The 13247-nt window shown below is 38.1% G+C and overlaps 1 protein-coding gene across 6 annotated transcripts in view; it reads left to right on the top strand.

Moving 5' to 3' along the window:
• The window catches only part of APTX (aprataxin), a 40445-nt gene extending 31619 nt beyond the window's left edge, over positions 1-8826 (top strand). For 4 of the 6 annotated variants that reach the window (XM_086683356.1, XM_025922207.2, XM_086683357.1 and 1 more), the window contains one exon: positions 6954-8826. The gene's annotated coding sequence lies outside the window, so the exon portion shown is untranslated. The remainder of the gene's footprint in view (positions 1-6953) is intronic. The other 2 variants (XR_015242789.1, XR_015242788.1) reach the window with 2 other exon arrangements.
• Positions 8827-13247: the final 4421 nt, after the last annotated feature.

The raw sequence follows: 13247 nt of genomic DNA, 5'->3' as shown, positions 1-13247 counted from the left end.
CTTCAAGATTTGGGGGAAAATGAGCAAGGGCAGCTACCACCATGGTAACTGTGAAAAAATCAGTTCTTTGTAGAAGGTGTGACTGAATTGTTACAATTTGGAAAGAACTTGTCACAGTGTGTGATCTGCCCAGAGGCACTCTCCAAAACACCACAAAATCCTCCAGGAATCTTTTCATCCTTTTGAAACTCCAGTTTGCATTTCCAGGAGCCTGACTGACCTGCTGAGCACAGTGTTCTATAAAGGCAGAGTTACTGGTGGTGGCAGGGACACCAGAGTGGCATTACTTTTTGAGAAAGAGATGGGAACTCATTCATAAGAGCAAGATGGGCACAGAGAGCGTTCGTTAGGCTGCCCAGGCATGGAGGTGGGCCGTGAGGATAGGGAGGTCTTTGGGGACAAAAGGAATTGCCATGCTATGTTTGCCATGAGAAACAGAAATTGGTCCCTTCAAGATGAGATTTCTTCCCTCTCCTGCTAAGAACTAGGTAATATGGTCTGCTGGGAATAGAGGCACTAGATAAACAGTACTGAGGTTCCTTTGTGCCAGTCACCAGTCTTGGCAGCAATGCCACGGGGAAGATGGCTTTAGTTTCACTTTGCTTGAGGAATTTACAGTTCAGTGTGGTAATGACCCAGTCTAAGGTAGGGAGTGGGGGATTGGATAATCCGAAGTTAGAACTCTTTCCTTACGTCTAGGTGCCCCCTTCTGCATCCACACATAACATCTCCCTTAAACTGATTACTGAGCCTTGAATTTACGTCACGGAATGTTAGCAGACAAGTTGAGAATGACTAAACCTGGCTGAGGTGAAGGCAGTAACTTGGATGGCCTTGTTATGTTATACTTTCCTTAGTCCTCTTCATAAGGTCACCTGTAATATTGTCTACCCTTAAGGATTACTGAGAATATTTTTAAAAAATGTTTATTTATTTTTGAGAGAGAGAGAGGCAGTGAGAGAGGGAGAGAGAGAATCCTAAGCAGGCTCTGCACTGTCAGCACAGAGCCTGATGTCGGTCTCGAACTCAAACCATGAGATCATGAACTGAGCCGAAATTAAGAGTCATATGCTTAACCTACTGAGCCTCCCAGGCACCCCTTGTTGGATGATTGAGAGTATTAAATGAAATAATGAGGGTAAAGCACTGGGTAGATGGTCACTAAATAACTATGATGATTATGGCAAAGAATTATTTTCAAAGGAAACTTAATGGTAGAATTGGTTCAATCTATTCATAGTAATTCTTGTTTGTTTTGTTTTTTGTTTTTTGTTTTTTTTTGCTCACATAAGGAATGATGCAGAAATGAATAGTTTTTAGATTCATTTTGGTAGATGCCAAATATACCCTCAGACCAAATAAAGTGTTCTTGACAAAACAAGTCATTTTAATGTAAAAGAATTTCAAGAAAAACTAAATAATCTTTAGTCCCTCCTCTAAAGATAAGGGCTTGCAGCACTAGTTTCTACATTACTTAATAAACTATTAAGTTTTCAAAGTGGGAAAATAATCTGATGAGTGAAGATTTTAAGCGAATTTACTTCACAAGTGTTTGGAGCTGTGGTCAACTTCAAGATTAAACTCCCTGTCATTTGGCCAGGTGCGGATGAACTCATTTGTTGTACTGTATGAAAAGTAAACATTTTGTAGAACTATAAACACCTGTCCTTACCATAGTATCCATCCTCTGGGCACTTTGTTATGGAAAGGTTTTCTCTGTGTTCTATCCATACAAAACCTATGAAGCTTTAAACAATGTGACTAATAGCAAGGATGATCAGCAGGGCATCTCCTTCTGTGGCTCATTTCTTTCTGGATTGGGCTACTGTATACATGTAACATAATTGTGTTTTGCACATTATTTGCTCCTTATTTGAAACCTGGAGGGGAGTTGTCTGAAAGGAAAGTGAAGGACCTTTAAAGATGAACAATGCAGGCATATTATTTGCTCACAATCGTGTTTGTAGGCTAGCCAAACAGGACTTTGTATTATAGTTAAAAGTGTTTCTGAACTGCTTTTTAGTTTCTCATCACTGTATTCATATGGCTTCTGTTTCTGGAGAGAAAAACCTAATTTTTGTCTTTTTAACAGAATTACCTAATTGCACAGTCATTTTCAACCATACAAAAGCCCACATTAAAAATGAGCCAACAGGAATAATTATGACTCATAGAAGAGGTAAATGATCTGATATGTAGTTGTTGTGTTTTGAGGGATTTAATTTGACATCAACAGAAAAAGGATTTTTCTGAAGAAAAAAACATTTTATCATTTAATCCACAATGTATTTAGCTATAGACAGTTTTTTTTTTTACAGTATACAATTTTATTTTTATTTTTTAAATTTACATCCAAGTTAGTTAGCATATAGTGCAACAATGATTTCAGGGTTAGATTCCTTAATGCCCCTTACCCATTTAGCCCATCCTTCCTCCTACAACCCCTCCAGTAACCCTCTGTTCTCCACATTTAAGAGTCTCTTATGTTTTGTCCCCTTCCCTGTTTTTATTTTTTATTTTTGCTTCCCTACCCTTGGGTTCATCTGTTCTGTGTCTTTAAGTCCTCATATGAGTGAAGTCATATGATACTTGTCTTTCTCTGACTAATTTCACTTAGCATAATACCTTCTAGTTCCATCCATGTAGTTGCAAATGGTGAGATTTCCTTCTTTTGATTGCCGAGTAATACTCCATTGTATATGTATATACAACATCTTTATCCATTAATCCATCGGTGGGCATTTGGGCTCTTGCCATACTTTGGCTATTGTTGATAGTGCTGCTATAAACATTGGGGTGCATGTGCCCCTTCAAAACAGCATACCTGTATCCCTTGGATAAATACCTAGTAGTGCAATTGCTGGGTCATAGAGTAGTTATATTTTTAATTTTTTGAGGAACCTCCACACTGTTTTCCAGAGTGGCTGCACCAGTTTGCATTCCCACCAGCAGTGCAAAAGAGATCCTCTTTCTCTGTATCCTTGTCAACATCTGTTGTTGCCTGAGTTGTTAATGTTAGCCATTCTGACAGGTGTGAAGTGGTATCTCATTGTGGTTTTGATTTGTATTTCCCTGATGATGAGTGATGTTGAGCATTTTTTCATGTGTCGGTTGGTCATCTGGATGTCTTCTTTGGAGAAGTGTCTGTTCATGTCTTTTGCCCATTTCTTCACTGGATTATTTGTTTTTTGGGTGTTGAGTTTGATAACTTCTTTATAGATTTTAGATACAAACCATTTATCTGATATGTTGTTTGCAAATATCTTCTCCCATTCTGTCAGTTGCCTTTTAGTTTTGTTGATTGTTTCCTTCACTGTGCAGAAGCTTTTTATTTTGTTGAGGTCCCAATAGTTCATTTTTGCTTTTGTTTCCTTTGCCTCCAGAGATGTGTTGAGTAAGAAGTTGCTGTGGCCAGGATCAAAGAGGTTTTTGCCTGCTTTCTCCTCGAGGATTTTGATGGCTTCCTGTCTTGTATTTAAGTCTTTCATCCATTTTGAGTTTAATTTTGTGTGTGATGTAAGAAAGTGGTCCAGGTTCATTTTCCTGCATGTCGCTGTCCAGTTTTCCCAGCACCACTTGCTGAAGAGACTGTCTTTATTCCATTGCATATTCTTTCCTGCTTTGTCAAAGATTAGTTGGCCATACATTTGTGGGTCCATTTCTGGGTTCTTTATTCTGTTCCATTGATCTGAGTGTTTTTGTGCCAGTACCATATTGTCTTGCTGATTATAGCTTTGTAATACAGCTTGAAGTCTGGCTATAAACAGTTCTTTTTTTTTTTTTTTTTAATTTTTTTTAACATTTATTCATTTTTGAGACAGAGAGAGACAGAGCATGAACGGGGGAGGGTCAGAGAGAGGGAGACACAGAATCCGAAACAGGCTCCAGGCTCTGAGCTGTCAGCACAGAGCCCGACGCGGGGCTCGAACTCACGGATCACGAGATCATGACCTGAGCTGAAGTCGGCCGCTCAACCGACTGAGCCACCCAGGTGCCCCTGGCTATAAACAGTTCTATTAACAACTCATTTAATGTTTTTCTGATTCATTTGGTGCTTAACAAATGGATTACTTTAGCTCTTGCAACTCAATTCATTGTTGTATGATTCTTCTATCTCCATTTTCATTGACTGGTGAGATAAAATAATTATCGTAAGAGATTTTGTTGTGTGCATATCAAAACTGGACATCTCCAGGGGGTAAAAAAATAAGGACATGTAGGACTTGAACAGTAGAATAAGTAAACTTTTTGCATGTGTATGCAAGCACCCACATGTGCACATGCACTCATAAATATAGGAAAAAGACCTTTCATCCTTTGAATAGAGAAGAAACACTTTTCTCCCCATATGTTCATGGAACATTTAAAACAGTTGATCCCATGTTTGACCACATAGAAAATTTTGATGTGTCTTTGTATTTCACTTTGAGCAATAATCATGCATTACTTTCATAATGCAAATAGCACCAAAATAAAGACAACATTTAAAAATGGGTTTGCTGTATTTCTAATGTTTAGAATAATGTTTGGTACATATTAGGCACTCACTAAATGTTGGGTACATAAGTAAACAAATGGATTTTAATAACTTTTGTTGAGTACCTGCTATGTGCCAGGCACTGAACAGCAGGTATTGCCTGATAGTCGTGTGGTCTAAAGCCATTTGAGTTAAATGGATTTTGGTATATCACAGAACAAACCTAACTAGCCCTAAAACCTAACTAGCAGATAACAAGTGTGCAGTCATTCCTTTAGCCCATAACAGGGGCTATACCTTTTCTCCAACTGCATTGTAAGGGCTTCTGCTGAATTGGTTTATTTAATACTTTTGATGTGCAGTACACATTTCCCATACTTCAGGTGATAATTTAAAGAGTGAAGGAAGAGTGATAAGGCATATGGACTAGGGAAAGCTTTCTGACACCTATCATGCTGACTGCACTAGGTAACTCTGACATCCTTTCCAGCTTTACCAAGAATAATTCTGCTATCTCTAAGCATACTGGCCCCATGGTTGTTTACTTATGATTATTTTTTACTTGTTATCTGGAAATCGGTTCTTTTTCATTTAAAATCTTTTTCATTAAAAATATCTTTCAATTAAAAATACTTCTTTCCTCTTTTCAAAATGTTGGCTCAGTTGAGGGGGTTGAGTTTTTGCTGTAATTGCTGACTTTGTTCATCGTAATAGGCATTCCTTCTGAACTATAGTGCATATTCATTTTCTTAGACATTTTCAATCAGAGTAAAAGAAGAGCTCATGATTGGATTAGGCTTTTCACTTGTTTCTCATTAGATATTTGATTACAATTTGGAAATGTTTGCTGCCCATAGGCAAAATTAGCATCAGTGTTAAAGGTATTACATTTTCCCACTTCATAATGTGTTGTGTATCTTAATTAATAGTAGAATAATAGGGCATGTCTGTGTTTTTTCTCCTTTTTGTTTTTTTAAATCTATCAATTATTGAAAGCTTATTATGTGCTGGACACTGAACAAAGCTCTTTAAGCAACTTATTTCTTTTATTCCTCACAACAATCTTATAAACAGGCATGGTGAAGATAAATAACAAAACTAGTAACAGAAATTCTTCCTGGCTCAAAGTCTGTGCTTTTAACCACTGTGCTACACTTTTCCTGTCTCTTCCATGGTCATATTCTGGAACTGGCCTTCTTCTAGAACATCTTCCTTTTAGAAGAAATATTTAAACATTTAAAAAAATGTTTTTAATTATTTTTGAGAGAAAGAGACAGAGTGTGAGTGGGAGAGGGGCAGAGAGAGAGGGAGACACAGAATCGGAAACAGGCTCCAGGCTCTGAGCCATCAGCACAGAGCCCGACGTGGGGCTCAAACTCGTGAACCACGAGATCCTGACCTGAGCTGAAGTCGGATGCTTAACCGACTGAGCCACCCAGGCACCTCAGAAGAAATGTTTAGAAGAAAATTTTCATTACATTTTTTTGAGTAAAATTCAAGTATCCTGATCCTTGGGTCCAGCCCTTAGCTTTTCTATAGCTTCATTTCCACTCTGTTTTTCACCATTGTCAAAATCTTCAATTTCTTGGTCCTGCCACTTCCTCCCAGTTTAGTAAACCCATCTTAGGCTTTCTTTCTTCACTATGAGCCTCATGTTTGATCATCTAAAATATTCTCCCATAAGGAGGCCTCGCTGGCTTAGTTGGTAGAGTATGTGACTCTTTTTATTTATTTATTTATTTATTTATTTATTTATTTACTTACTTACTTACTTACTTACTTACTTTAGAGAAAGAGAGAGCATGTGAGTGGGGAGAGGCGCAGAGGGAGAGAGAGAATCTCTCCATGCTGAACATGGAGGCTGATGTGGGGCTCAATCTCGCGATTGTGAGGTCATGACCTGAGCCGAAATCAAGAGTTGGACGCCCAACTTACTGAGTCACCCAGGTGCCCCAGAGTGTGTGACTCTTGATCTCGGGGTTGTGAGTTCTAGCCCCATGTTGGGTGTAGAGATTATTTAAAAATAAAATCTTAAAAAAATGTTCTCCCATAAATACTCCTTTTACTTCTATTCTATTGCTAAACCCACTCTATTATATCCCAACCATGGATTGATGCCTCAATTTGCTTCCTTTGCTTCTATCTTCAGATTAACTAGTCGATGTTAGAGACAAGTATCAGTAGGTCTTGTAATAAACCTTGCAGATTGGTACCACTACACATTTATGGCCTTAAACTCTTGCTAGGCTCTCCTTTCATTCTGTGGCATTGCTGTTTTCAGGTTCTTTCTTCATTGTTTTCAAGAACAGTGCCATGTCAGTACCATTGTCCTTAAGTTGTCACTTCCCTTACTCTTAGCTAGGTTTTCTCTTGCTTCATCAAGCGCATTGAGACCAGTAAGTATTACTTTGTTCAACTTTCCATCCCTTTGCTGCCACTCATCTACATGCATACCATTCTTGACTGTCTTCCACAGGATAAGGGGAACTCCTTCCTATACAAATCCAACTCCTCACCTTGACCACAAGTCCAAGATGGAAGCATCTGTGTTCTGGGCAGGAGGATGGAAGAGAAGGTGAAGAAGGGGATCAAGGATTCACACATACTCTTTGAGGAAGTTTCCTGGAATCTCCTCCATGATTCTTCTTTTTGTATTACCATGGCCAGAATTCAGCCACAAGCCAAAGGTGACCAAGCTTTAAGGGCAGCTGTGAGATATAACCTTTATTTTTGGCAAATCCATGCTCAACTAAAATTTTTATTATTACAGAAGCAGCATAGAATGTAAATTAGAGACATTGAACAGTGTCTACCAGTATTCCTTTGCACATGAAAAAAAAATTAAGTTCCATCACTCTTTTTTCTTATTTTTTACTTATATTGCAAATATTTTGCAAATATTACCTTTTAATTTTATAATCTTTAATTTTTTTATGCTCTCATCATACAGAAGAGGGAACATGAAGGGGGGAGAAGGGCAGAGGCAGAGAGAGGAAATCCCCAGCAGGCTCCATGCTCAGCACAGAGCCCAATGTGGGCTTGATGCGGAACTTGATCCCATGACCCTGGGACCATGACCCAAGCCAAAATCAAGAGTGGGACCCTCAACCGACTGAGCCACCCAGGTACCCCAGGCATTCCGTTTTATGAAACTAATTTCTTGTTTCTGGATTTTATATTTTGCTTAAGTAAGCCTTCCTTATCCATATGTTCTCATATTTTCTTTTGGTAGTTTTATACTTTTGTTTTTTTTTTTTACTTTAGATCTTCATTATATGTGGTATTTAAATTTTGGTAGTGTGACATAGGGATCCATCTTTATTTTTTCAATTTTTATCTAACTCCAACTCGTTTTAAACTAGCCTTCATTCTCATTCATTTGAAATGCCACATTTATGGTGAACTAAATGTTAATACATACACAAGTCTGTTATGGTCTCCCTATTTCAGTTATATTGAGCTATTACTAAACTCTCAATTTTTGTTACCATGGTTTTGTAGAATTTCTTTATTCTTCACTCTTTTTCTTCTTTTCCTCCCCACTCCTCCTCCTTTCTCTACTCTTACTTTCATTTCACCTAGCTGAGCTTGTAGGACACTCCTATGAGGGTGAGACAAACTGGTACAAGCTTCCACCTCTGTTTTCTTCACTGTAGAATCTTTGTGCCTCTTGTACTCAGCACCTTTACGTTTCTTTGCTGCCTAATGTCACCTTTCTGGGTCTTGCATTGTGTGAGATGCTGCCATTGGATGGATTGCTGCTTATAGTTGACTTGTTCTTTGTGCTTCATCCTTTTGATCCTTTGTGTGTGTATAAAATCTATTTATTTTTATGACTATATTTAAACATTTTCCCTAAGTTCTCTGAAGATGTAAAATCAATTGTTGACATCAATACATGTGAATCCACCTCTTTATTTCCTTTTATTTATCTTTTTTGACTGCCTGACTGGTTTCTTCAGGAAGGATGAAATTGTTTTCTGAGTCAATGAGCTGCTAAATCTCAGAATCAGGTAGCACATGAATGTTACATGGTGCTCAGTGGTTTATACGGCCTTGGAAACAATTTGCTACCTAAAGTTCTGGTGAACTTGTCCTGGATGCAAATAATAAGGGAGTGCTTGTGGGTGGTTCAGCAGGATGAGAAATAGGCACACCTCTCCCTAGAGCTTTATCTCTCTAGACTTTTTGGGCCACTTTTCTGCTATCCACTTTGACTTTCTCTATGGTCATGGCCTGTCTGATCAGTGTTCTTCTTTAACATTTTATTGCCTTGTCTACAGTTTCTTTTCCAGATGAATTTCCTATTCAACTTGTCAGAATCTAATAAAAAAGTCTCACAATTTTGACTTTGACTGTATTTAATCCAACTAATGGGAGGGATATTAACTTTATTGACCATGTTGGATCATCAGAACAGATTCTGATGACAGGACTTGGGACTTTAGTGGTTTTCATGAGTGTGTGTGTATGTGTGTGTACGTGCGTGTATAGGTGTATAGAATGGTGGGTGGGAGATAAACATGGAGGGCTTTCCTTTACAGTGTTGTTCCAATAGGAACTGTAGGGGGAAAGTAAATTTACTTGTTTAGTCAGCCATCTTGAATAGAAGCTCTGATTACTTTTATGAGACAGAACAATCTATATTTAAAAAGGAATCAAGGCCAAATAAGCCAATACAGTTTGGTTTACATTAAAATGTTAATCAATGCACATAAAGTCACTGAATACACACTGAAAGGTTGCCACGGCAACAGTCATTTTCATGAAATGATTTTAGATACTAGATTCTTGAGTGAAGGCATGCCTTATTATTTGCTTTAAGACATCTTTAGTGCACTCGCTTTCTCTCTCTCTCTCTCTCTCTCTCTCTCTCTCTCTCTCTCTCTCTCTCTCATCTCCTTGGAGGATAGAAAATGGAAAGGGATCTGCACCTGATAGAATTCTTTGAAAGCAACAGAAATAAATTTTACTCATTGAAGCAAAAAAATATATTTATTGGTAGGATGAAAGGGTGGTTCACAGAGTTGAAGGAAATGTGAAAAGGGGGATTCAGAGGGGTCAGAAGTATAAAGCAACTCTGAGAATCTGGGAAGCAGTAATCACAAAATGGCATCTTCAGGGCAGCCAGAAGAATGAGTGAACTCTTACCATTTTCAGTTTTGTGTCACTATGTTCAAGGTTTAAATTCTAGGAAGTTTCTGATCTACCTGGTTTGAAAGAAAAATTTTGTACACACACACGCATGCGCGTGCACATACACACACCTTTTTATAGAGAGGATTGTTGCAGAGAGATGATTCTTTTTTTAATTATTTATTTAAATTCAGGTTAGTTAACATACAGTGTGGTATTGGTTTCAGGAATACAACCCAGTGATTCATCACTTACATATAACACCCAGTGCTCATCCAATGAGTGCCCTTCTTAATGCCCATCACCCATTTAGCCCATCTTCCCACTGACTCCCCTCTAGCAACCCCCAGTTTGTTCTCTGTATTAAAGAATCTGTTAGGGTTTGCCTCCCTGTTTTTATCGTATCTTTATTCCCTTCCCCTATGTTCATCTGTTGTGTTTCTTATATTCCACATATGAGTGAAATCTTTCTCTGCCTGACTTAGTTTGCCTAGCATAATACACTCTAGTTCCATCCACATTTTTGCAAATGACAAGACTTCATTCTTTTTGATTGCCAACTAGTATTCCATTGTGTGTGGAATTCTTCTTTGCCCATTCATCAGTCAATAGACATTTGGGCTCTTTCCATAATTTGGCTCTTGCTGATGGCATTGCAGAGAGATTATTATTTAAGTTTATTTCTTTATTTTGAGAGGGCTGCAGAGAGAGTCCTAAGCAAGCTCTACACTGACAGTGCAGGCTTAGGGGCTAGACTCATGAACCGTGAGATCATGACCTGAGCTGAAGTCAGATGCTTAACTGACTAAGCCACCCTTTGCCAGGTGACTTTGTGGTTCCTCTTACCAGAGGTGTAGTATATTTTTCTGCCCTACTGATGTTGGGATGGGCCATGTGATTTCTTTTGGCCAATGAGATATTAGTGAACATGATGACAACAAAGGCTTCAAATATGGTGATGTGTTTTGGCTTGCCATCCTGTGCTTCTGTGTTGCCATAAACATATCCTAAGTTCTCCCCTAGACCCAGAAGAATGATGACGTGGAGCAGAGCTGCCCCAACCGACTCACATACCCACAGTGTGAGGCTGAGCTGTCTCAGCAGACCTGCATATTTATGAACATGAGAGTAAATACTTGTAGCATGTTCCTTGGTTTTGGGGTAATCTGCTAAGCAGCATTTTTTTGTGGTAGTATTTAACTGATACATTACTCTTCCAGTGAATGTATTCATTTAAATGAGAGTATTGTGGAGTTCATGCCTTAATCCATTTGCATGTTTATAGAGATTCATGCATGATAGGGAGAAAATGCTAGGCAGAAGCTGTCTTGTGGAATCCCCTTAGTATATACCAGGAGGCAAAAACCTACTAAATAAATATTGGTTTCACACACTTAATGATCACTGTTTTTGTTAGAAAAGTGAAGTGGATTCTGAAAAGCCTTTATAACACAGTATAGTTATCCAGAATTCTTTCCCAGCTAAGTGCATTTTCTTCATAATTCTAGTATAGGTTAGACTGTGGCTCTGGTTATTATAAACTTGCCAGAACTTTGATGGCTCTTGAAACTCTGTTTAATATGGTATCCAAAAAGAAAAAAAAAAATGGTATCCAGCAGATTTCTAGGCAGAAGTCTTCCAAGGAGAAAGCCATCAACACATTCCTGGAAGTTGTTCTGTTTATGAGATTGAGTTCAAAACTCTAGTTTTTTGTTTTTGTTTTTGTTTTGGTTTTTTTTTTTTTTGGTCTATAAAAGAATCAGTTTTTATTTTATTAACTCTTATTAAATAAGAGTCTTCTTATTTGTATTGTTGATGGCAGGGTCCCCATCAACCTGGTTCCTGTCCTTTCTCCTTATCCCAGGCTAATTGGACTTATAAATATGCAAAAAAGTAATTTCCATTTCTTCAGCTATTGAGAAAATGGGGTTTGGGGGTGCCTGGGTGGCTTAGCTGAGTGTCTGACTCTTGATTTTGGCTTAGCTCATGATCCCAGGGTCCTGGGGTTGAGCCCCACATTGGGCTCCGCGCTGAGCATGGGGCCTACTTAAGATTCCCCCCCCCCCCCGTCTCTCTGTCTTTCTCCCTCTCTCTGTCCTTACTCTCACTCTCTCCCTTCTCTTCTGCTTGTGCTCTCTCTCTCTCTCTCTAAAAAAGAAAAAAAAAAAAAAGAAAATGGGGTTGATCTTCACAGTGGCAAGCATTGCTTTCACTAATATAAAGTAGCATAGTCCCACCCCAGGAAACCTGGCAGCCTGTGGAAATAGTTCAACTCCACTTGTGTGTGTGTGTGTGTGTGTGTGAACTAACATGGACAAATGGCCCAGGTCATGCCTTTTGGCATGGTCTCTTACCTGTTGTCCACTGATGGATGACCTGAAGGATCCTGAAGGAAGCCCATTTCTCTGCGTTTGGGCATCACAGTGTCACTGATTTTGGCCTTCCGTGGGGCCTCAGTGGACCTGGGAGGACTTCAGTTGTACAACTCTTGAACATTCCTGGAAACTGGTGCAAATCGTCCTTTATGTCTTATGGCATAGTTTTGTAATTTTCTCTCAAAGTATATCCTCCACATTTCTTAAGTTTATTGATAGTGGTTATTCTTTACATGTAAAGAGTTTTGCTTTTGGAGTTAAATTTTTCATCGCGTTTTTGGGTTTTGCTAATATATAGGAAAGTTAGTAATTTGGATAATTTGTTTCATAACTAGCCCCTCAGTGAATATTCTGATGAGTTATGATTAGTTGATATCCTGAAGCTTTTAAATAGACCCTCATGTGAGAATTCTTTCTCTTTTCTGATAGTTATACTTTTTTTTTATTGGCCTTCTCCCTACCCCCATTTGCCAAAATAATTCAAGGAACTTTTAAATATAGCTGTAATATTGGATATTTCAGTTTTGATCCTAAAACTTATGTCTATGTTTTAAGGGGCTTGGTTTCTCATTTTCTGTTTTTCTATTCAGGCATATGTATATGTATCTCTATGTATACTTTACAGATTTTTATTTTTAAGTAATCTCTACACCCAACATGGGCTTGAACCCACAACCCCAAGATCAAGAGTCACAAAGCTCCACTGACTGAATCAGCCAGGTGCCCGAGGCATATGTGTATTTTATTAAATGAAGGGAATTGTTCCCTAAGTTTAATGCTCTGTAATGGATTATTAGAACATGAAAATTACCTGGACCATGAAAATGTGTTTTCAAATTATGTCAACTGGGGTATGGAAGAAAATCACATAAATCCTTCTTTAGAAAGAAAGAAAATTATACGAACAGAAATATGATTTTTCACTTTAAGAACAGAAGATCAACTTATCAGTAAAGTACTTGTTAGTTGGATTTTGAAGGTTCAAGAAAAGTATCTAAGACAAATGCATTTCTTTTCATTGAACTAACTGTTTTGAAGCTCCTGACACCCAAGGAGAAGATAAGAATTTTTCTAGTACTAAAAAATCTGTTCCTTTCCTGTAGCACATAATAAACCCATTGTTTAATTTGCTGTCTCTAACACTTCTGAAATATTATTTAAACAAATTGTATTATGTTAATAGTGGCTTTTATTAAAGAGAATAATGAATGTCTCAAATGTTGTTTGTTGTAAATGATTCACAGTAAACTTCTAGGATC

Source organism: Puma concolor, chromosome D4 (genome assembly GCF_028749965.1).
Source record: "Puma concolor isolate L17-30 chromosome D4, mPumCon1.1.hap2, whole genome shotgun sequence".
Classification (NCBI taxonomy): Eukaryota; Metazoa; Chordata; class Mammalia; order Carnivora; family Felidae; genus Puma; species Puma concolor.
Note: the sequence above shows the minus strand (reverse complement) of the source record. Positions and strands in the feature narration are given on the sequence as shown.